Source organism: Lemur catta, chromosome 10, assembly GCF_020740605.2.
Source record: "Lemur catta isolate mLemCat1 chromosome 10, mLemCat1.pri, whole genome shotgun sequence".
In the NCBI taxonomy this organism is placed as follows: Eukaryota; Metazoa; Chordata; class Mammalia; order Primates; family Lemuridae; genus Lemur; species Lemur catta.
This window is the reverse complement of record NC_059137.1, coordinates 63,038,088-63,063,533: the sequence shown is the minus strand read 5'-3', so window position 1 is coordinate 63,063,533 and position 25,446 is coordinate 63,038,088.

Below are 25,446 nucleotides of genomic sequence, written 5' to 3'. Positions count from 1 at the left end.
CACACACACACACACATACAGTTATGAACTCAATTGTGTCTCCTCAATTCATATGTTGAGGTCCTAACCCCCACATGTGACTATATTTGGAGATAAAGCCTTTAAGAAGGTAATTAAGATTAAGTCATAAGTGTGGGACCCTAATTCCATAGGACTCATATCCTTACAAGAAGAGAAAAAGGCACCAGAGATCTGTTTCTGTCCATGCACACCAGAGAAAAGGCCATGAGAGGACACAGCACAGATGGCTGTGCACAAGCCAGGAGAGTGGCCTCACCAGAACCAATGCCGACGGGGCCTCCATCTTAGATTTCCAGCCTCCAGAACTGTGAGAAAATAAGTGTCTGCTGTTGAGACCACCCGGTCTGTGGTATTTTGTTATGGCAGCTTGAGCTGACTGATACACACCCTCCACTCACACTCACACCCACATACCTGTGCGCACACACACAACAAATGCAACAATTTCCAAAACTTGTTTTCTGGAAGGAAAATACTGGTGGTCGTCTTCCCTACTCCTCTCCTAGGCAGTCACTACTATTGGCTCTCTCCCAGCCTCCCTAACTCTCTCCCTGTTATCCTAAGATTTTGCCACTGGCCACAGTAAACTTTAACAATCCCATATATAAACTTTTCCTGTTAAACCTAGAGTGCAATGAGGACTTGACCATGCATAACCCTGGGGAAAGTTCTGAATCACTGCATTTTCCCACACAACTCACTCTTAACCCCATAAACATTGGCTCCTTGTCATCCTTGGAGGGATTTTTGAATTTTAAAATCTTCCTAAAAATACTAATACTTCCATGCCATCTTAAGCATTTGGTAAGACCTATGATTGCCATCTCTTCTTTACTCTGAGTCATTACTGTAAAGTGTGGATAATGAAGCTTACAGATACATACAAAGGTAGATGTTGAAATTTTAAAACCGTTACATAGGACTTATTATATCAGTGAGTGTTCCAATCCATTTACATACATTAAGCCATTTAATCCTCAAAACCACAGATATAAAGTAGGTACTGCTGTCATTTTGATTGTACAAACAAGGAGCCTGAAACACAGGTCCTTAGGGTTGGTAGGGGGAGAAGCTGGGCTTTGGAATGAGGCTGAGATGGCTCCAGAGCCCATGGACTTAACCACTATTACTTTCCTTCCTCTACTGAAGACTGAGATGTGAGACTTAACAGGGGCCAAACACCAGTCATAGCTCTAGAGTCTAGTTTCTTGAAAAATTCTTTGATGTCAGCTATTTATATTGTTGACTCCTTTTCATAAATGTCACACAAAGCTTATGCAAGTGCATCAGCTTATGAGTGGAGTAATGGAGACAGATTTCTGCAAAAGACATGAGTGACTCAAAGCTAGAGCACCTTTCTCCCAGGAGGGGTTCATAGCCTCTGGAATATCATTGTCTTCTGAATTTTGACATAGGTCCTTTGATCTGTGAGGACAATTTAAATCATTATCTAAATCTACAATTTCAGCATCCCTAATATGCTTGGTTACATTGGTATCAGAGTGTGCTACAGAGCGGATAGCTCAGAACTTTAAAAAAGTCATACTGTCTAACACCCATATCTTGGTTTCTAATACCATTCTCTAATAAAAGGAACCAGGGTTCTCTGGGGAAATGATTGAGTCTAGGACTGGGGCAGGACATGTATAAGATGAGCCTGAAGCATCTTGTAGTGCCAGAGAGTAAGAGTGTTCTAAAACACACACACACAAAATGATGGGAGTATGTCAAAGAGATACAGGAATCAACTAAAGGAGTTACCAATGGCCAAAGCTACAACAATTTGAGTAACAAAACAGATAAAGTAATATTAGATTATAATCCAAAGTATAAAATCAATACCTATGAGTCCACATTTACATAAATAACTGAATAGACAAATAAATGGGAGAGAAGAGAAATATCCTGTACGGAAGAATTTCAAATAAGTTATGTAAATAATTCACCCTAAAAAGACAGAGCATAACTCTCTACTCTTTAAGTATGGATTGTACATAGTATCTTTCTCCCAAAGAGTACAGTATAGAAAGGGAGGAAAATAAAAAATAACAACTTACAGTGGAGAAACCTGACAAACCCCACCCCAGCCAGGTGATCAGGCTCAGCTTCAACAGTGATCAGTCATATCGGTAATATCTGCCACGGATATGATGAGATGAGACCGGCCTCTGTGGGCTTCTTCCCCAAAACATATTAACCCATTACGCCCACTCTAATCATGAGAAAAACAGACAAATCCCAATTGAGGGACATTCTACAAAGTACCTAACCAGTAATCTTTAAAACTGTCGAGATCATCAGAAAAAAAAAAGTCCAAGAAACTGTCATAGCCAGGAAAAGCCTAAGAAGACAGGATGACTAAATTTAATCCTGGACGGGAGCTTGGAACAGCTGACATTGACATTATGTAAAAACACAGGAATGCTGAATAAAGCATGGACTTTAGGTAATAATGTGCATCAGTATTGGTTCAATGACAAATGTACCATTTTCATGTAAGATAGTAATAATAGGGGAGAAACTGGATGCCAGGTATAAATGAACTCTCTGTACTATCTTTGCAATAGTTCTGTAAATCTAAATCTATTTTAAAATAAAAAGTTTATTTTTAAAAAAGTTACTGCAGTACATCTACTGCCCAGGCAAAGTTGGCTAGAGATGCAGTTGCATGATCACCCACGCTCCAGCTAGCAGCTCCCTGGATTTGGATGTGGCCAGCCTTTTCACACTCCTCTCCCTATCCTCTCGGTGTACTATGACCGGAAAGTGCCCTGCCCTCAGAGTCTCTGGGACCCTCATTTCATGCTTTGTGTCTTTCTAGTTATTTTGTCCTCGATATTAATGATGTAAGTAGATACTTGGATATGATAGAATTTATGTTTCCTATAACTACCACCTACATCATTCTTTATTTGGGGTTTGTAATACCTTTACTTCTGCTCAAACAAGATAATACACAGGCAAATTCTTATTAACTTTCACTTAAAATATTATGTATAATACATATTTCATTGGATATTATTTCCAAGCATTTGAGCTCAAGATTATTTATTACAAACCACATGTCGGTTTCCTCATAGGGATTAATCCCAGTCCTCCAAAATAGATGCCAATATTAGATTAAACATATAAGGATTTTATTAGTAAGGTGAAAGTCAATGGGGAGGAAGTCAAAAAAGGCAGGGAGAGCCAGTAGACCTTGATACAAATCTGACCCTGAGAGAAGGAGAGAAGGAAGAAATATTGGGTGAAAGCATCCTAGGTCAGGTCACTGTGCAATCTAAGAAAGGCTGGGCAAGGCCATTCGAGAGTCCTCAAACCAAGGTTGGCCATCAGAAGAGTCTCATGTTTCTCAGAAAAGGCCTGTCTTGGAATCCCTTCTGCACTCAGTCATTGGCTGGGAGCAGCTGTAGGAAGCATGACCTCTGCACACAACTGCTGGAGTCCTCAGTCGATTTTGCTTTCTCTAGTTGGAGATTTGGGAAGCTCATTCTCATAGCTGTCATATCTTCAAAAGGGAAAGGAACACTATGAAACCATATCATCTACAATTTCTACCCAGCTTGTCTTAATGCTTGACTTAAAAGACAATTTGAGGCACAAACAGAATGGGATATTGCATATTTTGTATTGTAGTGAAATTTACAGTATCTGTAAACTATATTTCCAGCAAAAATATTCAAATTCTGAATAATGCTTTGATCCACAGGTAGATTCAAGGAGGTAATAATGGTGGGAAGCTACAGTGAGAAAATAATGGTGGGATGAAGTTAGCAATAGGCTTGTTATCCTTGGGTTTTTAAGCCTATAACTTTTAGGTGCAAACATATAGTAGAACCAATTCATTTTTTTAAATGGCCCAGTAGATCTTAGCTTGGAGCTTGAAATCTACATGTAATTTATTGTAAATCAATAAAACCACTTAGAATGATGAAATGTCAGTCCCCAATGACTTTACATAACATTATAATATTTGCACATGTGAGAACAGTCACCATGTCATCATTCAGCTTAAAATAAGGGTGATTGAATTTGTTAGCACCTAACCAGGAAGGAGTGAGGCAGGCAAGCATCACCAAATTAAACCAAGACAATCAGCACAAACTCGTCAGAAGCTCATCTATGCTCAGAAATGCATTTCATAAAACAGGAAGTGTTAACTGCTTACTAAAATTCTATCTAACTTTCTACTGCTCTGTTTCAGTTTAAAATGCCAGGACCAATCTTTCAAAAGTCAGGAAAGAAATTTGGCCCTCTTGAAAAGCTTTGGGTCATGGAAAGGAATGTTCACATAACTTGTTCTTTTTTCTGAGAATTGCTCAGGTAACGGACAGCATTTCAATTCAGGCATGTTCTCTAAGGTCTGCTGCCCTACAGTTCCCATGCCACAGAATCCATAAAAATGTTTGACAGCTTCTGATCATCATTTTTCTCAGTGCTAATTTTCAAAGCAAATTACTCTATCTTGATCCTGCCCACCCCTGTGGGGTGGGTCATAGATAATGTATTAACAACAACACATGCATATGTTATGATTTACCTTTTCAAATAAAGAAGTAATTTAGATTCAAGATCATCCCTATGTAATCCAGAATTATGCTCATTATATTGGAGGGGAGGGATGGCAAAGTGCATTAACAAGCAACCTTCCTGGGAATTTTATAAAAGTTCTTGTTTTCAACTTTGGGTCATATCTTCTCATGTATGAAGAGTCCATAACGCAGTGGGGGCTCTGTCCCTGCTCACCTACCCAATAAACATAGATGCTTCCCTCTGGATCTTGTGGGCTTCCCCATGTGGCTGTCCTTCTCATGATCACAGTAGGAAAAAGCACTTCCTTTTGGATAGCTCTCTCTTCTCTTCTTGCCAAATCCACACAAGGGACTCAGATTTTTGTATTCCTTCTCTCTCCCCTTCAACCAGCATGGATCATCAGACATGTCCTTGTACCTACTTCCATTAAAGGGGTATGTGTGTTTGTGTATGTGTGTGAGACAGAGATTGGGCGGGTGACAGATTGGACCTTTGTGTAGAGCAGACATGCCACATGCCCAATCTGGGCCTCGTCTGTGTTATGCTTAAAGAGTCTCTGAATCTTCCTCAGCTTTGAGTTGCATCACCAAATGCTTCCTTTTGTTGCTCCTAGCTATGGGAAGCCCTGTCCCCCAAGAAGGCAGGATTCTGCCTGTCACATGGAAATTAACATTACTCTTCCTGGAATTCTAACATGCTTTTTGGAAAAGTGAGAGGGAAGTGGCAGAGTCTCAGGAATTTTGTCTGGGAACATCCATCTACCATGTATATTACAGAAAGAAAAGTTTAAGAACTCATATTCTACTACCCTATATTGAGATGGAAATGGTTCTTCCTTCCACACAGAGAGGAGCGATGCTTTGAAGGGCTCCAGTACTGAGATGGGGCACCTCATTCTTCCTCTGCACCACGCAATTCTTTCATCTTCTCTTCATAACTGCTGCTTCTCTTCTCCGCTCCCAGATAGCTCCTGCACTATACTCTGTTCTCATCACTGAATGTAATTTCTGTGCAACAGCTACCCTGACTGTAGCCTTTCATGTTGCTGTTGATTTTGCTTGCAGAAGTTCTCTATTTGCCTTGTTACCATTTTCTGCAACCTCCGAGCTCGGCAGACACCCTCCTCCAATCAGAGTGCTCCTTTCTTCTGTAGACAACACCCTCCAATCAGAGTGCCCCTTTGTTCTGCTCCGCTAACTGACCCAACAACAGTGTAATTGGGTCTCTGTCTTTTCTGGCTTTGTTTTTGTTTTGTTTTGTTTTTTGGTTTTGTTTTGTTTTTTTTTCTGTTGAAAAAGGATTGATTTTATTGGCCACCCAAAACATTTTCCTTTAAGCTGCTTCTGCGTCTGGAACAATTCCAAAAGCTTTAGGGTTACATTTTCTTTTCTTTTTTTTTTTTTGAGACAGAGTCTCACTCTGTTGCCCAGGCTAGAGTGAGTGCCGTGGCATCAGCCTAGCTCACAGCAACCTCAAACTCCTGGGCTTAAGCGATCCTCCTGCCTCAGCCTCCCAAGTAGCTGGGACTACAGGCATGCGCCACCATGCCCGGCTAATTTTTTCTATATATATTTTTTTAGTTGGCCAGATAATTTCTTTCTATTTTTAGTAGAGACGGGTTCTCACTCTTGCTCAGGCTGGTCTCGAACTCCTGACCTCGAGCGATCCACCCGCCTCGGCCTCCCAGAGTGCTAGGATTACAGGCGTGAGCCACCACGCCCGGCTAGGGTTACATTTTCATCTCCCAATCCAGAAATGCCTTTCTGTCTGAAAATTCAAAAATGTTAACTTTTTGAGTTCAGGTACTGAATTAGGATAACAATGCTGCTGGAGTCTTTATTGGCCATTGACATTGTATCCTTGATGAGCATATCATACCAGCCTGAACAAAGAGCTGACCACAGAGGAAACGTAAGATTTTTAGGGGGAAAATGTTAGTTGCCAGCACTCAAAAATATTATTAATTATATGAATAAATAAACAGACTATGGGAAGCATTTTAGAGTGGTATGAAATTGATCAAGAATTATAATGTCTCTATCAGAATAGTTTGCAAGCTACAAAAGAGTCACAATTCTTTTGTTATATAGTGACTGCAAATACAACTCTAAAAATATATAACTGCAGGCTAACAAGATTGTGAAAACAGTCCAAGATAAAATTTTAGATAAAGTGTGTGTTTATTTAACCATCTGTCTTTGTATCTTCCAGTCTTCATTTTTCTTACCATCATGGACTTGAGAAATGACCCCTGACGTCCCTTCAGATTTTAAGAGGTGGTGATGCCAGTGAAACATTTTTATCAGAGCTGCTCACAAGTTCCAAAGATCAGTAGTTACTGAACAAATAGAAGAATGGTCTGATCTGAGTTTAACCTCTCCTCTCTGCGCCTGATCAGTGCTCAATAGATGTGCTGAAGAGTAGTGAATGGCCAAAAGGAAGCCATCAGGAAAGAAGGGAAAAGAACGAAACCAGACATCCTTCAGGAGTAAAACTAGATCTACTCATAACATTTGCAGGGCCTTGGGAAAGAATAGAAACTCCTCCACAGCCTGACCCCACTTTTCTTCCTTCTCCCTCCCACCCTGTTCTACCTTGCGCTGTGCGCCCTCCCCACCATGTTCTGTCCTACACTGTGAGTGGCCTTTTGCAAGTATGTGTAGACAACCCAACCTGAACTTCCAAACTCTGTCTGCTGTCACACCTTCTACCCACCCCTCTCCTTGGTTACCCCTCAGGCCTAGGCATGTGCATGCGAGCAGCATTGTCTACCCTAGGGGAAAAGGACCTAGTGAAGAAAACCTAGCAAGAGGACTTCAAATGTTGGAACCATCTAGGCAGGGAACTCCAAGGTCCCAGGTCCCAAGCATGTGGTCTAAAAGAAGAGTCTAGGGCTCCAGTAGGCATTTCCCGTTAGCTCCTGAACTCCTCACCCCGGAGTGAGCAATGCAGATAGTGAAAAGCCAGAGATCTCCAAAATACAGGGCCCAGGGTAGGGCCCCTTCTTACCCAGGTCTTAGGTTGAGTCAGCTATATTCCTACTTGTAATAGAAAAGTAGGAATGTAATTGTTCAAACATCATTTTGGTCACATCATGTATTAAAAAATACAACAAAGGTAACAAACATATCAGAAATCTGAAAAATCTTAACAGCAGATAATATAGATTTTTTTTCACCCCAAAGTTAAACAGTGGTACGATCTATTAGCCAATGTTAATGACTTCCTAAACCATTATAGATTGGCTTTGGAATATGTTTATACGACTAGATATTATTATATTTGATTGTAGCTCTGAGTGTAGAATCTCCTTATTTGGAATTAAATTGTACAGTCAAATAATAACAATCTCACTTTGGAGCAACAGGGCAATGGCCCAAGTCTCTGTATCTTGTCCCTCAGTTTAAATTTCTTGTGGCTTCCAGCTCTATTTCTGATAAGGGATAGGCTAGATTATTCTGAATTCCTTTCTAATGTTATGATTTTCAGATTTAAAGAACATTCAAGTAGTATTTGCTGTTTGTGTCATGCCAGGTCATTTAATATACTCTGTTAATTTAACCATTATCTGTGAAATATCACTAACTCTGCTTAAAGGTGAGGAAGTGAAGACTTAGAAAAGTAAAGTGACTTGGCATAGATCTCACAGCTACGAATACACAGAGATAATTCTTGAACACAGATTTTTATCTCCAGCTTCGGAGGCCTTCCAAATACAGCATGGTGGTCTCCTGAGGTCACCGGTATATGATAGTCTACAGCAGACAGAACAAGCTCTTTAAGAATAAGGTCTTTGTTCATAGATGTGCCTAGAATAGGGCCTGGAACATTGTCAAAGCCCAAAAAACATTACTAGTTAAATGAACAAACAAATACAGGACTGCTGATACCTACCCACCCACTTAATAGAGAGAAATAATGAGATATTTTGACTTAAACACTTTCTTTCTAAATTTATCCTTATTTTTTTACAACATTCTTGGCAACTGTCAACGCAAACCCTGGCTTTGTGGAATGGATTCCTCTCCTGCATGAGGATCCATCTTTTGAGTTAATTTTTCTAAAGGACATTTTCTCCCAACCTTCCCCTGTCAATATCCATGTGATGCTGCTTTTGCCAATCTTGTACTGACTTAACAGTATCAGGCATTAACACATCTATCTGGTAGGGAAAACACTGTTAATCTAAAAAAAAAAATCATAGCTGCTTCTCTGCTCTACCATAGGTACAAATTTTGTCACAACCATCAGCTGCTTTTCTGCTTCTTTAATACCTACTTTACTTTCTTCCATAGGTTCATAGGTTTGGAGGAATTAATCTAGGCCATTTTTTCCCCAAATTGGTACACGTGTTAAATGTGGGACTTGAGATGACTTTTAGGTGGTGTACAAGTAAAGAGTATTCTTTTCCTAATAATTATATTTTTCCTTCAATGAGTAATCAAAAAATATGTATATATAAAACTAGCACACAAACATGAAATGTTATAGATATTATTGTTTAGGACCAGATTATAGTGGGCAGTACTTATCTACATTTGAAAGGTTCATTAATTTAACAAAATAAATAAAAATAAATGTTAAGTTAATAATAATATAGATGGTTTTGGGATATGGTGAAAACCATGAAGAGAGTGACTGAAGTTTGGAAAGGTCTTCTGATCCAACCATATCATGGCTCTAAGTCACAGCAAGGTGACATCATTTGCCTAAGGTCCCAGGGTTAATTAGTGAAAAAATGAGGACTAGACTGTAAGTCTCCAGGTTCCAGGTCATCTGTTTATCTTGGAAAGGCCGCACATTTAGGTTTTGAGCATCATTAACCTGCTCTTATATGATTCATGTTATGAATAAATTTTTATCCACCTCTGACAAATACATAAGATTCTAACTTTCATAATTGAAGTCTCAAAGACAGAAAAGCCCTCTGGCTCCCTCAGAGTAAAAAGTGCTCTCAGGTATAATTACAATCTGTGTTTATAATGTGCTTTACATTAGGGGACCTGAAAGAACTTTAGAAAATTGATCTGATGAGTGGTAGTATTCTTGTTTTACACAAGGGAAACCATGACCCAGACAGGTTAAGTGAATTGTCCAGGGTCAGCCAGGATGTCAATCACTGAGAAAGAGACAGGAGGGGATGGGTGACGTCACACCTAATGGGTACAGTGTACACTATCTGGGTGATGGACACACATAATTTTGACTCAAGCTGTACAAAAGCAATCCATGTAACCAAAACATTTGTACCCCCGTAATATTCTGGAAAAAAAGAGACAGAATTAAATCTCTAATCCCAACCTCATCTCTGTGGGTTTTGCCTTTCCCATTCAGCCCCTAATCCCTTGCCAGATTTGGGATTACAGGGATCTCCATTAAATGGGATTCTCATCTCACAGCTCCACTTTGAATCTTTCCAAAGTGCATGTAGCAGGTGTCCCATCTGCAGGCTTCCTATTTTAATAGCCTTGCTTGGTTTTGTTAATTGAGCCTATAACTGGGCTTAAATCTATCACTTATTGTTCTCTTTGGTTGTTTTAAAATTATTTCTGTACTTCCAGAGTTCTTCGTCCTGCCTGTTCTTACACAAATGGAGAAACAGCTATCACTGTGGCCAAGCAAGACAGGCCACACACTGAAATGTTTACGCTCTACCTGCCCAGAAGCCCTAACTCGACCATCTGACTAGCTACTGGACAAAAGAAACCAATTACTAAATTCATTGTTTGAGTCATTTATTTCCTACTTTCGCACAGTGGGTCATACAGGACATGTGGCCTTTGGTTGACCACAGGAGGTCAGCTCCGGTTGATCTGATGTCCTTCAAATGCCCTCTAGTGGTTGAAGGCCCACATGGGCTCCACTCTCCCTCATGTGAGATACCAGGGGCTCAGTGGAAGAGACAGAAGAGCTACCCACTGACAACTTGCATCTAAAGGATCTATGTGCATACTAAGGAACTCAGCCCTCTCCTTTGCTCCCTTGACCCAATAAGCTATCTCCCTACTGCAGATACAGGACATATTATTCACTGTTCTGCAGTCTTCAAAATAACTACCTTTGGACACCCGCTCTATGCCACACACTTATGATTGCATCATATTCATGATCTTTGCATTAGTTTCCTAGTACCACAAACTGAGTAGGTTAACAATGACAGAAATTCATTCTCTCACAGCTCTGGAGACTAAAACTTCAAAATCAAGGTGTTGGGAGGTCCATGCTCGCTCTCTGATGGTTCTAGAGGAGGATCCTCCTTGCCTCTTCCAGCTTCTGGTGGCCCAGCCAGTCCTTGACTTGTAGCAGCATCACTCCAATGTCTGCCTTCATTTTCATGCAGTTGTCTTCCCTCTGTGTCAGATACTATTGTCTTCATCTCAGATGCAGACAGGTTAACCTTGTGCCCCAAAGTGAAACAGCTGAGAAATGGTAGTGCAGTGCTGTTGACACCAAAGGCCAGCTCACCTCCGTTGCCCATCAAAGCTAGGAAAAGACCTGCTCTAACAGCAAGCAGGGGCCTGGTGACTAAGGGTGCCACTCTGAATCTAGTGAGAGCCCTATGAAGGAAATCACGAGGACTGGAAAGAACATTCACACGCTGCAGAATTACAGACAAAATACCAAGGGCTACCATTCACCAAGTTCTGAGTCCTGTTTTACATCCTTTAACTTCCACAGTGACACTGACAGATATACTCTTATTATACCCATTTCACAAATGAGAAAACTGAGGCAGAGTGGTTGTATAAACTTCTCCAGATTGCACTGCTGATAAGTGGTTTAGCCAGGATTCAAATCCAGGCAGTCTGATACCAGAGACTGACCATCTATCATAATGCCTGGGTTGGAGTTTCCTGACATTCTCCTCGCCTGGTCCTCTAGAGTGTTTGTTTCATATGTATTAGCTTTGTGTCTTGTTCGAAAATGTAAGCTTGAAATACAACCTTGTAGAGAGCAGAATTGATGCCTTATTCTACTACATACCCTTCACAACTCTGGGTGCTGATCATACCTGTAGCTTTTGGAAGAAACAGCTCTGGGGTACAACCAGGGCCACCTCATCTGTACTGCTAAAATGGATTAGCCTAAGTGCTGGGTCCTCAGCTGAGTGTCCTGGCAAAAGGCCCTTCCCACTTCATAATCTAACAATGAACATTTCTATACACCCTAGAAATAAGTACAAACCCAAGAGTGGAAGAAAGTCACAGCAGCGCCCCTTTAAGGTGTGGTTAAACTTGACACCTCTGAACGAATCTGCCTCTGGAAAGCGCTTTCCTCCCCAGTGAAATCCTCTGAAGAAATGTTTAGCTGTTCTGCTCCCAGGTTTGTGTCCTGGGGGCAGGGGTCAACTGCCTTACTTAATACCATCTCTTACACAAAGATGCAAATCCTAGGTCTAGTTACCACTAGCTCCTACAAGGGCCTGAAACTCATTTGAAAAAAGTGAATAAAGGGGTGAGATGCCACAGATATAGGTTTTGCATCTTCTCTGTGAAAACTCTAACTAATCTAGGAAGAAATTCTGCCAGTCTCATTTTGGAGGTCTTAGAAATCACACTGTTCAAATCTTCCACTGGGCTGCCTTGGGCCTTGGAAAACAGCCAGCTTCTCTCGGCTAAAGTGTGTTTGCAACTTCAACCCTGGGTGCCCGTGGAAGAAGAGAATGGCCTGCTCAGTGCTATATGTGGATGTGTAAATTACAGCAGATGATGCACTTAGCAATTATGTTCTTTGCATACATAAGCAGGAACAACAGCTCCCAAACTGCCAATATCCTTCTCAATTCTCACAGAATGACTATGTGTCACACGGTCACGCAGCAGGGGGCCTGGAAATGAGATGAAGGAATGGCACAGTATGAAGTTTCAATTTTGGAGAAGCACCCCTCCTGCGGTCGCGAACAAGCAAACAAGAAAAGCCTTGGAAGGTGTGGTGGCCTGGCTGCGTGCCCCGGCCCTCCAGAGCGTGGACACTGCATGTAGAGGAAATGGAGGAAGGGGAACGGGGCAGTGGCTTGGGAACGGCCACCCCTGAAGCAGCTGCAAGGCTATCTGGACCAGCCAGGGTATGCTGCTAACTAGTTGAGAACTTAGTGGAAGGTTTCAATGAAACAGCCGAAGCTACATCACAAATCCAAAAACCTGGATGGGACAGGCAGACGGTGTAAACAAGGAAAGCGGGCCTGGTAGGGGTGCTGGGAACTCTAAAGAGTGTGTGCACCATGTCACCACATCTGAAAAGTGGCGCTCCTCCATCTCCGGCAAGTGTGGCTGTTCTACTTCAGGAAAAGCTGAAAATCCTTGTGTATGGGGGGGAGTACGTGTGGGGGTGTGTGAGAGACCTCTCCTAGTCTATAACTATTGGCAACAAATTATTTTAAAACATTGTCTTTTAAAACAAGATTTATTAGTTATCTGTGTAACAAAGGACCCCGAAACCAGTGGCTTAGAACAGCCATTTTATTCTGTTCATGACTTGTGGTTCAGAAATTTGAAAAGAGTTTGGCTGAGCGACTCACTTCTGCCCCACCTGCCGTCAGCTGGGTGGATCCACTTCCAAACTGGATTATTTTTACCGCATAGCTGGCATCTCTATACCTACGCTCCTTGGTGACCTCCCCCTACCCCCTTGTCTATGCATGCTGTCTCAGCCTCCACACTTTCTCCTTGCTCTAGGCCACTTTGTAGCATGGTGTTCTCAAGAAGTTGTACATTTTATATGGCAACTGGCTTCCAAGAGACAGAAAGTAGAAGCTTCCAGGTCAGTTAAGGACCATGCTCGGACTGGTCACGGCATCACTTTCATCCTATTCTACTGGTCAAACGGTCACAGTGCCCACCTCGTCTTATGGAGGCAGAGAAATCAACTCAATCCTTTGATTGGGAATGGCAGGGGCACACACACAGCACGTGGGGTAAGATGTGGTTGCATGCACCTCTGGAAAATACATTCTGCCCCAAGGTCAAAGAGAATAGATATGCACTGTGAATGTGACCTGAGTCCAGCAGTTTGTAATCTTTGCGTTAAAGGGCATTTACTGGGGTAGCATTGCAGTTAAGAGTGTGTGTTCTGAGCCAGACTGCCTAGTTTCCAATCCTGACTCTGCTACTTACTATCTGAGGCATCTCAGGCAATTTACTTAACTTCTCTGCGTCTCAGTCTCTTCTTCTGGGGTAATGATATTATTGTACCTATCTCAGAGAGATGTTATTAGATTAAAGGAGTTAATACTTGTAAAGTGATTAGAACAGAGCCTCGCACAGAGTAAGTGCTCTGTAAGTAAAAGACCATGTATTTCTTTGCTAAGGCTGCCATAAGAAAGTACCATGAACTGGGTGGCTTAAACAACAGAAATGCATTTTCTCACAGTTCTGAAAGCCAGAAGTCCAAAATTAAGGTGCTGGCAGAATTGGTTCTTTCTGAGGCCCACAGCAAGAGGAGGATGTGCTCTGGGCCTTCTCCCCGAGACTCTTCTCCACCATCCTCCCTTCTGTGTGTGTCTGTCTCTGTGTCCAAATTTCCCAGGACACCAGTCACACTGGATGAGAGCTCACCGTAATAACCTCATTTTAACTTGATGACCTCTGTAAAGAGCCTATCTACAAAGAAGATTACATTCTGAAGCACTGGGGGTTAGAATTCCAGGATACTTTTTTTTTGAGGGACAAAATCCAACCCATAATAGACAGGATGGCTGGGATTCATTCATGCAGTAGATATTTCTGGTGTTGACTATCAGATGTATACAGAATAACCATATGCACTACAGAGATGCATATATGTGTGTGTGTATCTTTTAGGTTCTCAAGGAGCTTAGAGAGACAGTACACACAACATTTACTAGCAGTACAAAAGTATAAATGATCAAATACCATGAGAATGATGATGACAGTAAATATGTACACTAGTGAAATCTGAAGGAGAGAGATCCTGTGTCCGATGCCCCCAAGGTGAGGCCTATAACTGGGGTACAGCTAGGCTTACCAGATTTCTCCTGATGCCCTGCTCTTGTTGACCCCGCTTGGCTGTTTGACCTTTTGGCTGTAACATGGGTATCACTTGAGGGACTTCGCCAGAATTCAAGCTCAGCTCCGGCAAGGACGACTCTCAAGGCCTTCTCACCAACTGCGGTTACTGAGCCCACAGTCTGACTCGGACACCATCCTCTAGACCAAAGATGAGCCTTCGTGCCTAATCACACATCCCCAGATGTGAACCTCAACCCTGTTCTGCTGAGGGTCCATCTGTGAACAGTCTTAGAAATAGGAGTGCTCAGGCAAGACAATACAGATGAGATGGAATTCTAAGTAGGTCCTAAAGATTGTGGGAGACTCCCGCAGAAACAGGATGGGAATGGGATCCCCAGTTGAGGGGGGCATGTAAGTGTTCAGAAGCAGGACAATGTGCACTCAGGGGTATGGGAAAGTGTGCTTGGCTGACCAAAAGGAAGGCTTTGTCTGGGAGCAGAGGAAAGGGGTAAGAATAGAAAGGTCTGCCCGGCTCCTGAAGGGCAAATTCTCCCCTAACTTTTTCTTAATATCTCTTATACTAATTCTCTGCCTCACTATTCTTCCTCCTCTACCTGCTCCCTACATACACCCCAGCACTGGCTACTATAAAGACATGCTTTGCGTATGGTCAGTCCTTAAGAAGAAGAACCAGAGCTAAAGGCTGAGCAGCTCAAGGTGAGTACTATGGTCTGAATGTTTGTGTCTCCCCCAAATTCATATGTTGAAGCCCTAATCCCTGATATTTGGAGGTGAGGCCTTTGGGAGGTAGTTACATCATGAAGGTGGAGCTCTCATGATAGGATTAGTGCCCTCACAAACAGCCGTGAGAGAGCTTGCTTCCTTTCTCTCTGCTTTCTGCCATGTGAGAATATATATTAATGGCAAGGTGACAGCCAACTGCAAACCAAGAAGTGGCCCTCACCAGAACCTGACCATGCTGACCTTGGACTTCCCAGCCCCCAGAATTGTAAGGAATAAATTTCTATTGTTTAAGCCACTCAGTCTATGGTAATTTTGACAGCGACCTCAACCATTTGAGCGTAACCACTCTATGCATGACTCACCTCTGGGTGACAGGGAAGGGGTTTCCAGAATCACAGGAAAAGTGCTTACTGTTTTTCTGTTAGATGTTGTGATGTCTGTGTAGTAGAATGCTAAGATTATTCTACCCCCGCCTTAGTTGCAACTGAGCCACCAGTACGGTACTGAGCAGATACACAGTGAGAGTGAGCTAAACACTGCATGCTGTCTTTTCTCCAATTCCATGGCTTCTCATTTATTATGCATTCAGATAGTGTCTATCTCTCCTATTTCCCCCTTTACCTCTGAAGGCAAAGTGAGAACACAATGGCAGAGTGGCTGAGTTCAGACCCCAAACCAGACTGCCTGAGTCTAAATTCTGAGTCCATGTCTTATCAGCTGTGGGACTTTCAGTAAGTTATTTAACCTTCTATGTCTCTGTTCCCACATCTATAAAGCAGAGACAATGCTTGTATGTACCTTATGAATTAACAGATGGAAATCCCAGAGAACAGTATATAAGCACAGAGAAAGCACCGTGTAAATATTATAATAGTTCTTGTTAATATTGGTTGTAGGAATATGTAAACTACATACAGTTTAAAGCAAGTTTGAAAACCCCAAGAGTCTGAGAATTCTTTAGGGAGAGTAGCCTCCAACCATGCAGAAAACCAGGACTAACAACACATAGTAATCAGCTTCTCATTTAATTTCCTCAAAGGAATACACTTTGGGGTATACAAAGATGAAATAATACCTGCCCTGCTCTCCAACAAAGAAAAGAATCAGGATTTAGTAGGGGAATAGATAGCCACGATAAGGATCCCAACTTTAAAATCCCAGGTATAAATCAGTGAGCAGCAGGCTCCTCTAGTCATCAAATCCCATTTCCCCCTCCCTCCACCTCTGAGTCCACCCCCACCCTTTCCAAAAAAAAGTAACATCATCAGGGATTATACAAATAGGCTCAAGGAATGCAGCTGTGAAGACTTCTAGCACCTGAGCATTACCTTCCTACTGTTGCCTCTCCACCTTGAATTAGCTGTAGCATATATCTATAGACATAAAATATTTATCTCTGTGTATTATATTTAAATATATAAAAGTATATACTGGCACACATGTACATGGGTATACTATGTTGGGTGTGTTTCTTAACACCTTCCTTATTTGTCCGGACTGTAAGTCTTGCCCTCTCAAATGATACTTTAAAAAAAAAAAACAAAACTGTAATTCAGCAGCAAACTTGGCATAGTCTAGAATTACAGATAACCTAGATCTTAAATCAAGTCATGGAAGGAAGATACCGAGATAATGTACATCACATTCAAGATAAAGCAAATAGAAACCACCAATAAAACTTTATTTTCCAAATCCCTAAAATGGAGGTGGGAGTATCTTAGAGACTGCTATCTAGGGAACAAAGGAAATCAGAGCTAGACAGGGCAGTGCAATGGCCTAGCCCTGCGGAGTTTGTGGAAAAGGGCACAGTTTTAACCTCCTATACCACTTCTTTGGCCCTTGGCATCCCATTTCTTTTCAACACCACTGCAGACCTGAGAAAAAGATCTTGGCTTAAGTTGCATGTGTAAATGAATTTGTAGGTCTCAACCCGGCTCTTGTGGCTGAGTGTAGCACTGCATAATTTGACACGATTCAGCCTGATTGACAGTGGGAAGCAGACTGCAAGATCTCACGGGTCAGGACAGAAAAGGGGCTTGGCAGAAGGGCCCAAGAGCATGCTGGGTAGCAGCCTGTACTCGATTGAGCCCCCGCTGCCCTCCCCCCCAGATGAAAGGGAGCAAGAGTCTAATAAGCTCATTCGAGAGGCGTTGGGCTGTCCACAGAGCAACCAAGGGAAAAGCTCACCCCAGCAGGTCAAGTGAGGTCTTCAGTGGCTGACCAAACCTGAGCAGGGGAGCATCCCCCAGAGAGGAAGAGCCCACAGAGAGATGGGCCTTCACTGACGTCTGCTCACAGACAGGAAACCATGAGAGTTCTGACAGCCCCAAAGATCCCATTTCACAAGCACCTTTCACCGCCAGCCCATTTTCATTCTGATTGGAGCCATCTGTGCAGCCCCAGCCATACTTTCTCCAACCCTGTCATTCGCCTCCAAAAGCCTAATGATTTTTAGGGTAGATTGAATTTATTGGCAGACATCCTTGCCACTGAGCTTTCCAAAGTCATTATCATTTGACAGATACTGCATGCTCAATTAGCAGATGTCATTGGGTACCTGTTCTCTGAATATGGTCACACATCACCTTTCTCCACCATGATCATGTACTCTGGAAGGTAACCTTATCTCTGGCTCGAGAATAAATATTTGCTAGTCTAAGGCACTCCTGTGATTTGCCATTCTCCTGGCAAGCTATTTATTTAGGGGAGGACCTGGCACCCAGGCCTGACCAGTGGGATATGAGAGGAAGTATTCTGGAGTGATTGGAAAGAGGTTTCCAGACATATAGGAAGAGTGTCTCTTGCTCTTCTGTTGGATGTGGCCATGTCTGTGTAACTGGATGTTGAGAGGAGACTACCCCTGTCTCATTCACGACTGAGATGCCAGGATGCTACAGAGTAGACACGTAGCAAAGGTGGCCTGATGTCCCCCTTATGCCATACTTCCCAAGGGCCTTGCAAAAAACCAGCTCCGCAACTCTTGGGATAAGATGTGAAGGGAAAGGAGTATTTTTGAGATAATATTAATATTTCTTTAGAGAGAGTTGTTACCACGCCGTGCTTCCCCCTCCCTCCAGAGGAAACAGGGAGGGGTAGAAACTGCTGCACCTTAAGCCTGGAGAGGCTGGACCCTGTGCACAGTCCCTGCATCTGGGAGAAGCTGCAGAGTTGGGTTTGCCTCTTGCCTCTAGGCAGTGGTCCCCAACCTTTTTGGCACCAGGGACCAGTTTCATGGAAGACAATTTTTCCATGGACCAGAGGTGGGAGGAGTGTGGAGGGGATGGTTTCGGGATGCTTCAAGGGCATTACATTTATTGTGCACTTTATTATTATTACATTGTAATATGTAATGAAATAATGATACCACTCACCATAATGCCATCGCTGATCTCACAGGAGGTGGAGCTCGGGTGGTGAGGGGAGCCATGGAGAGCGGCTGTAAATACAGATGAAGCTTTGCTTGCTTGCCCACTGCTGCTCACCTCCTGCTGTGCAGCCTGGTTCCTAACAGGCCACAGACCGCTACTGGCCTGCAGCCTGGGGGTTGAGGACCGCAGCTCTAGAGGATATGAAAGGGCTAACAGGCCCAGTGGAGCCAGGACAGAGCTGGCATTTTGAGGTTGTCCTGCACTCCCAGAGTGTCTCAGGGTAAATGAGATGTGATTCCCAAGTACTAGCCATGGGCCACACAGAGGAGAGACAACATGGGGTCATCACAGGCCACCTTGAGGGGCAGAGAGAGCCCAATAGCAACACCCCAGAGGTGAACTTTAGTCTCCTAGGGCTGAAGAAGAGGTCGTGACTGACCATCCAAACAAGGGCTGCATCTACCACATTAAGAAAACCGTGGGTGAGTGGCCCCATGGATGGAAATGCCCTGTCAGCCCACAAAAGTGCCCCAGGTGAGTCAGTTTTAGATAACACTAAGAAATAAATAAAAGTAATAGATACATAAGCAAATAGATACAAGACCTTTCCTAACCCCCTACCACTCCTCTAGGACCTACTCCCCTACCACCCCTCTAGCAAGTAGGGAGGTCGGCCACCACCGCCTCCCAGTGTGCCAAGAGGGGGCCGAGAGGACAGCCCACCACAGGGGCAAGCAAAGGAGGGCAACACCACCGGTCTTTGGAGAATTTAGAAAAATAGCAATGCTGACTAAAAGTCAGTCTGCTTTTCATTATTACCATACATCAATGCCAGTGATAAAATACCCTCCCCAGGGGGCAGGCCACACACCACAGCCACCTGCCCGCCCCACAACTTTCATCCTCACTGCAGGCTCCTGGCCCAAAGCTGGCATGGGTGGGGCAGTGGGGGGAGAAAATCTTATGCTACATCAAAGTCAGAGTTTGGGATGATATCCTCTACTCGCCATTCTCACTATCAAATCAAGATTGTGTTTGCAGGCCCAGGAGTTAGAGTCTGCTGGGAGCTAGGCTGATGCCACGGCACTCTAGCCCCGGGCAACAGAGTGAAACTCTGTCTCAAAAAAAAAAAGAAAGAAAGAAAGAAAAAGAAAAGATTGTGTTTGCAGCTTAGCATGATTGTAGGCTTATCTATTAACTAAGAGTGAGTAGAAGTTTATGAACCTGCTGGGGGTTTCATCTAGAGACTAGCAAAAATTACCCACTCTGAATAAGGTTTGAAGGGGCAGAGGGTGATAAAGACAAAACAGTTGCATTTTGATTGGCCATGAGTTGTGCTTGTTCAACATAGCACCTGTTCAACAAAGCACACACAAGCTTCCTGCAACTAACAGGGTGATCAGACTAAGGACAAGCCGACAAGCTGAGGATGGCCAAGGAGAGAGAAAGAAGGGCTTGAGTCCTTGGTAATGTTGTATCAACCCCAAAGCTTCCATATCACAGGCATCTTAAGTGAGAGTGAATTGTTTAAGCCATTTGAGGTTGTTTTTATTTCTGTTACTTGACATAAAAGACACTAACATAGACACGAGGCAAAGTAAGTTGTTTGCCATCAAGAAGTTTAAAATTTCATTAAGTCAGGTATGGGCAGACAGAAGTTTTCTAAGGTGAATTTCACGTTTAATTCAAGTACTGATACCAGTCAATCATTTACTATACAGACAGGGGGAAAAAAAAAAACGGAACTGAACAGAAGCTCTTTGGAGAAGGGCAAGAAAGCTTGCTTCCCATGTACAAGCTCATGGTAGTTGTTCTAACCAGCTATCTCAGTGTAGGAAATAAAAATCAAAATTTCCAACTCAAAGCCACCTTAAAATAAGTCAGAAAACAAGGCAAAGGCAGGAGTCACCACGTCCTTGGACACATAATTGCTTTTCACCTTTTCCTCGTCCCTCTCCCAACACCTCAGACCAATCCTGTTTATGCTCAAGTGAGTTGTCAATCATTCCACAAACTCCTGTGGAGAATCTTGGACTTTTGTCACTGTGCTAACCATGGGTCAGATATCTGGATACAACAGTTTCTCAGAAGCGCCTGCAGAGGAGGAAGTTGAGCTTTAAAATGACTAAGTGAAATTCCAAACAAGCTCAGTTCAACTTGAAAGTTTACAATCTTTCCACTTTGCTACTCAGCTTCTTAGAAGATAGAAACATAAGAAACATGGTCCCTCCTTAAATGAACTCATAGTCAACTTATATTTAATACAATATGGGGAAAAATGAGGGAAGATAGAGGAATTTATAAGTGATGAGTATTGCTAGATGTGCTGGGAGATAAAGAAACCAGACGCCCATACGGGAAAGGTAAGCATCAGTGATACTAGAAAAACTTGTTTAGTTCCCCGGGCAAATGCTTCTGGATTTCAGCTTCTATAAACTAATTCATTATCAGAACTAAATTTTAGCAAAATAGCAATATATATGTCTTTGACTTCCCAACGGGTCTGTTTTCAAGGGCCATTAATTTTTTTCCTTCCAGTGACATTTCTGGTTTGATAGGAGTAAGTTCTCATGGAAGAATTTGTAGGCAGTAGATGAGATGAACCACTTTCAAGCAGGGGCCTTTCCTGGTATCTCCCAATATGGATATAGACTTAGCTTATTTATTCCCAAGCTTCTTTATTAGGGAAAGAAAATGTGTTAAAGAACATAGTGAACCATTTTGATGTTTTTCTGGAGACAGTAGAGTAAAATGGAAATGGTGTAACTGCTTACATTTACTTTCGATCCATTTTTAGGCTAATTATCAGAATGTGGATTACCCAGGATTTTATTTTATTTTATTGTATGTTATTTTACCTTTCTGGGTATATTTTCTACCAATGACCTTTTTGTGCATATGTATTTACGATAAGAATACTTTAGATCTACTGCTATAGTTTAGATATTTGACCCTCCAAACTTCATGTTGAAATGTGATCCCCAGTATTGGAAGTGGGGCCTAGTGGGAGGTGTTTTGGTCAAGGGAGTGGGCCCCTAGTGAATGGCTTGGTGCCCTCCTCCAGGTAATGAGTTCTCACTCTCTTAGTTCATGAGAGAGCAGGTTGTTTAAAAAACAAAAAACAAAAAAATGTGGCTTCTCTCTCTTGCTTCCTTCTCTCTCTCTCTCTCTCTCCCTCGCTTCTGCTCTCGCCATGTGATCTGCCATGCCTGCTCCCCTTCCCCCTCTGCCAGTGGAAGCAACATGAGGCCCTCTCCAAAGCAGATGCAGGCATCTTGCTTCTTTGTCTTGTGAGCCAAACAAACCTCATTTCTTTATAAATTAGCCAGCCTCAGGTATTCCTTTATAGGAATGCAAATGGACAAAGACATCTACCTTCTTAACAAATGTTAAAGTATCCAAATGGCATTGTTAATTATAGGCACTATGCTGTAGAGCAGATCTGCAAGACTTTTTCATCTTGTACAATACCTAGGATTCTTAGCTGTTCTTTCTCTTGCCTGAGAGCATTTGTACTAAGAGAAAAACATGGTAGGAATTTGACATTCTTATTATTTCATTGCCTAGCATATAAATATAAATAAAGATTTGGTAGAAAGACAGAAGAAGCCATTTTCTATTATCTAGGCTACCTTCTAGTTATTCTTTTTCCATGTTTTCATCATATATATGTTCAAGAGTTGTCTGTGCTTAGAACAATCTCAATCCATTCTACTCAAAAGACAGACATGTATTGACCTGTGTTTTCCTTCACAGAATCAAAGAATCTCAGAGTTTAGAAGGACCATAGGAAATTTTCCCAAACTGCAAATAAGTACCTAGGTACCTTCTACAAATACCCCTGATCTTTGCTTGAAAACTTCCAGTTACTAAGGCAGCCATATTTTTGTTGGTGGTAGAAAGGAGAATTACTCTAATAATGAGAAATAACAAAATGTTTCCTTTTCCATTTCTGTTTGTACTTTAGCAATTGGACCCATGCTACTTCCTTCTTTTCCATGACAAGCTTTCAGATACTTAAAAGATAAATATCGTGTCTTCTTCTAAATCTTCTATTTCCCAAGATAAACATATTCTATCAGGAAAACCATTTTATCCTTTTGCCATGTTTCTGCCCTGGCCCATAAAATAGGAATTTTCACCTTCTAGAAGTATTGGGAAGGAATGTTTCACTTGTGCCTGGTCTCCTCTCCTCATTCTTCCCAAGGGCCGAGGACCACCTTTTCTAACTGGGAGATTGATAAATTCGTTAGCGTGTGAGGCTGAGCCCCTGACCAGCTGTCTTTCCATCTGCAGAGAGAGAAATGTATTCTCCCCTGCTCCTGCTTTCAGGTGGTGAGAAGACGGGGCCAGGGCCCCATGCTGCCCTCTAGAGGCATGGCTGCGTGCCTTCTCTGTGCTTGCTCTTGGAGTTCCACAGATACAAGGCAGACCACAGATATTCCAGTAGATGGGCCAGGTCAATGACTCCTATAGGTTTCATCCTGGCAAGCATAGCTCCCAGAATCTAGATACTTCAGATCCAAGACATATACATAAATCCAGGTTTCTGACAATAAAGGTGATGGTTTTAGCTGTTTATATTTCTCAATTATTTCCAAACTTGAATGGGGAAGGATTGCAATTATTACCCATAGAGGAACACTCCCCCAAACATATTGCTATATATCACATATATCATGGTTCTTAATCTTTTGAGCATTTTCCAGTGGTCAAAGTCCCATCCAAATGTGTTTCCCAGAACCAAAGAGAACTAACAAAATGTAGACAAAACAAAGTTCTCTGTGTTCTGGATACTAAAGCTTAATAACTAAACTCCTGAGTCATAGATACCTTAACCATACAGAGCCCAGATATTTTATAAAGGTGTCATATTTCACTTGGCTAGAGTCTCCCACAGAAAACTGGGAAAATGGCTCCTTTGGAAACCCAATGGGCTACCACCAGCTTCCTCCCTGCCTAGCCCCTCTTTCACTTCTGAAAGCCAGAAACCAACAGGGCTTTTGGTCTCCACTGTAGGGACCTATGCACAGGAGAGCCATGAATAAGATCATACATGAATGAGACCCACACAAGGGAAGGAGCAGAACATGGCATTCTGTCATCTCCATTTCTTGGGAGCTGGCTCTAGGGTTCTTCCTGATTCCAGAGAGTTGGAGGAAGGCGTTTCATTTAGTTTCCAAAATACAGGGAACTGAAATTTGGATGTGATCTTGTGGGCTGTCAATCCCATTCTGTTTTCTGGGCTCACTGTTCCATGAAGCAAGGGCAGCCATCTATGCTCAAGAAACTGTCTTTTCTGTTACTCACTTGATTAAAATACGTTTTGTGGAATCCCTTCAGCCTCAGAATGGATTCCTTTAATAAGACAGAAAAAAATGCCTGGGGTCAAAGGAAAGGATGGTTCCCTTTAATAACAGAAAACACCATAATTTCTAAAATCTCCAAGGTGTAGGTGGAGAATCCTCAGGTGCAGAGGGGACTCTCACCTGATTTAGATTCTCCTCCCCTACCACCTGTTTTCCCTTCTCCTGGGGAGTCTTCCACATTGAGCCTCCCTGCTCCCTCCACAGTCAACACCACAGGTACATGTGCCCCCTTTTCAAAGTTATCCTAGTTTCATTTCTTTCAAGAAAAGAATCTGGGGCAAGAACTTGGGTGTAGTTAAGTTTATCTTGAAGGCAACCCCAGAAAACATATATGAGGGAATAGGAAGTGAGACACAGAAGAGAGAGAACCCAATAAAGGATGTGTTCATGATGAAAGTTACCTTGGGCTCACTCCCACTGGATATCCTCTAGAAAACTCTGAAACTTACCTCTGAATTCACCCATGAATCAGAAGAGACTAGAGCATTTACCCAGTAACTCCCATCCTCACTGGTTGTCCAGGGTGACCCCTGGAGGAATTAAATCCCCTGGTCATCCAGGTTTTACTTAGTTAGGTGTACCTTCGATATTATAAAACACCCCACCAGAGAAGAAGGGAGAAGCAGGTAGCTGTGATGGGAAGCTGTGATGGGACGCCAGACACCATCTGCTCTGGTAGCAGGTACACTCAGATGGGTCTAGCAGCTGTGGGGTTGAGTATCCATGGTGTCTGCTATGAAACCCCAGGAGTCCATGTATAGGGGGTGAAAAAAAACCTTTTTTTTTTTTTGCTTTCCATTAACCCAGATGAAAGAGGCTGCTATTTGAAAACCTACTTCTCCAAAATATTAAGATTAAATAAGAAAGAAAGGAAATAAAAATAGATAATACAAAGAAACATAGCAGACTAGGCCCTAAAATTCAGGTTGCTGATCCCTGGTAACTGCACACTACCTTCAAGAACAGTCCATTTTTATAGAACCTTGCCACACTGCCTACTTCTCTCTAAGCAGTGTTCATCTCCCCATGGTGAACACATCCTACCTCTTGCCACACAGGAATGGTCCACAGATTCTTGTCATCTTTATCATCAATATCAAATGGACCATATCAATTTCCTTTCCATCTTAGCTGGTTTTCCTGTCTGAGAATAACTTTCGCATATTTTTCCTGCAATAGTTTATAATAGTGAGTTACTTGCACAATGGTCTCCTGAGCTAGACTATCTCAGTTGGAATTCTAGCTCTTTACATGTCGTGTGACCTTTGGCAAGTTACTTAATTGCTTTGTGCCTCCATTTCTTCATCTGTAAAACAGAGAATAATAGAAGAATTCCATTATTAGGATTGTGAGGGTTTAATGAGTTAGTATAGAAACAATGCCTGGCACAGAAACACACAATATCAATACTGGATGTTCTTATTAGTCTTATTAGACTGGAGT